Source organism: Arvicanthis niloticus, chromosome X (assembly GCF_011762505.2).
Source record: "Arvicanthis niloticus isolate mArvNil1 chromosome X, mArvNil1.pat.X, whole genome shotgun sequence".
In the NCBI taxonomy this organism is placed as follows: domain Eukaryota; kingdom Metazoa; phylum Chordata; class Mammalia; order Rodentia; family Muridae; genus Arvicanthis; species Arvicanthis niloticus.
The window spans coordinates 26753123-26756040 of record NC_047679.1 but is presented as its reverse complement, the minus strand read 5'-3'; positions in this window follow the sequence as shown (position 1 = coordinate 26756040).

The window sequence follows — 2918 nt, the reverse complement described above, 5'->3', positions numbered from 1 at the left end:
CTACAAGCTGAGAGCCACTGCTCTACAATCTGTCTGACAACTGATCCAGAGTGGAAGCTCAAAACGCCCTTACTGAAAGAATGTATTCAACCAGTCAGGAAGATAGGTATGGAGTTACGTTCTCTGATGTCCCACTTCTTTCTGGTTCCTACTACTAGGCTGATGAAAACAGGAGACTATCACTCTGTGTAATTGTTTTCCTACCCAAGGAATTGTCACCCACCCACCATAGCTTCTCTGCAGCAAAGAAGGCTCAGCAGGAGTACTCCACTTGGCTGAACAGACTCTGCCAATCCTCATGGGAAACCTTATCATTTTACTCTCACCTTGAATCTAGAAGGGCCCCCTTTTTTCAAAACCTAGCCTGTGTTTCCATCAGTCTTATTACTAATGAAAGTGTAATGCGAGAACTCACAAATATCGCCAGTAAGTTGTTTGTTTGTTTGTTTTAATTTCCCTAAGTCCTTTATTGCTGTAATGGAGCCCAGTGATCTGTCTTTAATGGAAACAAAAGCCAAATCTATCCCCTCCTTTTTGTATGTAGATCTTTAAGCACCAGATAGTTTTTGAGACTCTTTCTCTTAGATACAAGAATTCCACCCTCTCTCCTTTTCTTGGAGTTTATACCTTACAACACCATCTAGATTGCCCTGACTCCAATTCCTCCAGCTACTATGTAGAGTCAAGAAGTCCAGGTAGGTGATGAAATGTTCTGAAGTTGATTGTGGTGATGGTTGTACAACTCTGTGAAAATACTTTTTAAAACTTTGAATTGTACACATTTAAATGGGCAAAATGTATGGGATGTGAAGTATATATCATGAAAGTTATTATTTTAAAAAATTAATAAAATAACCCCAGACAGAAATGGAGAACTATTTATGGATTTCAGAAAAGCCTCCTGGAACTGCATAGTTACTCTCTGCCTTTGGTCAGTTGCAAACATGCTAACAGCCCCTCCCCTTTCCATGGGGTTAATTAAAATAGTTCCACATTTTCTCACTTCTCAGACTCCACACATAAGAACTTGGCTTGGCATATCCTTCCCCCATACCTCATTTCTTGGAATCTGGAATCATCTTGTTCAGGTGGTTTGCCCTAAACAAACCTTTACAGAATTTCAGCGTGGCCCCACCATGTGTCTATCTGGACTAACATTGTAAATGGCCACAGGTTTCCCAATTGAAACAAAACATCATGAAGAACACTGTATTAAACTGTGAAGCAGCAACCACTCAGCTGTAGAGTCTCACTTGCCTGCTTCTCATCTTTCAAGTCCTGAACATACGATTACAAAAAGTTACCTCATGATAGTGGCATTATACTTATCCTGACACTGAAGTTTTATGCTACCTTCTAGGCAACATCTCTACCAGCATGCACATCTTACTAATTTGTCTCATCTTTCTTTACGCAGTGATAAAAGAACCATTTTGAGCATATGAGTACTAATGACTTACAGGCTCGGAATTAGAAAAGAGGGTTCCTGCTCATCATTTCCTCTCCTTGAATGTAGTCGGGGACCTGGAATAACAACCAAAGGTCAAGTACTGTCCCCCCCAAAACAAAGAACCCTCTCTCCACCATGCACGCACCAATTACAGCTGTCAGTCTAGTAGGCAGTCACAATAGCAATGGGAGGGCATTGAAATGACTTCAGTGTGCTCAGGAATTCAGTGCTTGGGTTGCCAGAGCTAGCATACAAGGTTAACAATTTCTTGTTAGCAAGCGGACTTAAAAAAAAAAAAAAAACAAACACACACACATCTTTATGATTTCAAGTACTGATGGAAACCAGCTAACAAGAACTTGCCTGACAATTCCTTGGGGGAATTCTATTAACACAGAGATAACATTATTTGGAAAGAGGGTATCTACTATTCTTGAATGAAGACTACTCCTGAGGTACTTGACGGTGGGGTGAGAATAGTCTATTTTCTTTGTGTGGCTGGGAAATGGTACTCACTAAGCAGTGGGAGAGCTAGAAAACGGAGGGCTAATTCTTTAAGCTCCAAAACCTTTTATTGCAACTGCTTTCAATGGGAATCTTTTCAAAAATGCATTAAGTGCTTTGGCATGGGGAATTGGGGAATCTTTCTTTGACTCAGCTATTGTTATGGACATTGGAAACTGGCTTGGGATGGGAGGACAGGCCGCCCTCCAGGCTGCATGGGGGGCGGGTGTTGTCTCCAGGTGGTACTGGCTCTCTGACCCCAGTGCCCACTCCCTGCTAGTGCTTCTCTTCTTATTTCTTCGAATTTGTGTGTGTGTGTGTGTGTGTGTGTGTGTGTGTGTGTGTGTGTGTGTTGTTTTTAAACACTCTTTACATCTTGCCCTTTCTCAGCTTCAATGACAGCCGTCACTGGCTCTTATCCAAAAATTGGCCCACAGCATGAAATGGCCCTTGTTCCCTTGTTCCTACCTCCTCTTCACTCTGCATCTTGGAGGTCTGTTGAGGCTGAAGGTCTCAACACCCAGGCTTTTCTGAGAATGGGCATAGCAAACTACAGCATCTCCCATTTTCCTAAGCCAGTATCTGTCCCTTAGGTGGCAAGCTCCTGACAGTAAGCCCACACAGTAAGACTGAGCTCTGTGTCCTCAACTTTTGCTCCACAAGGCACAGTAGCTAGTTAAGACTCAAGAATTGCTGACCACAGCCCCTTCTCTGTTTTCAAAGATGTCACTTAGATGTATTGGCTCTGCCTCAAGCTCTGTCTGACCTTTCTAATTTGGGCTTCTTCTGAATCCAGGTCAAAGGTGTCTGTACAAGCACCAGATGAAGGAAATGCTGTGCTTTAGACATGTCATTCACATCTCATCCATGTTAGTTTTCACTGCTGAGAACATGAAGATTAAAAATCAATCCCCAAATTCCAAATTATTGGTGTTTCGATTAGTGGGCCACTGAATAAAGTCTC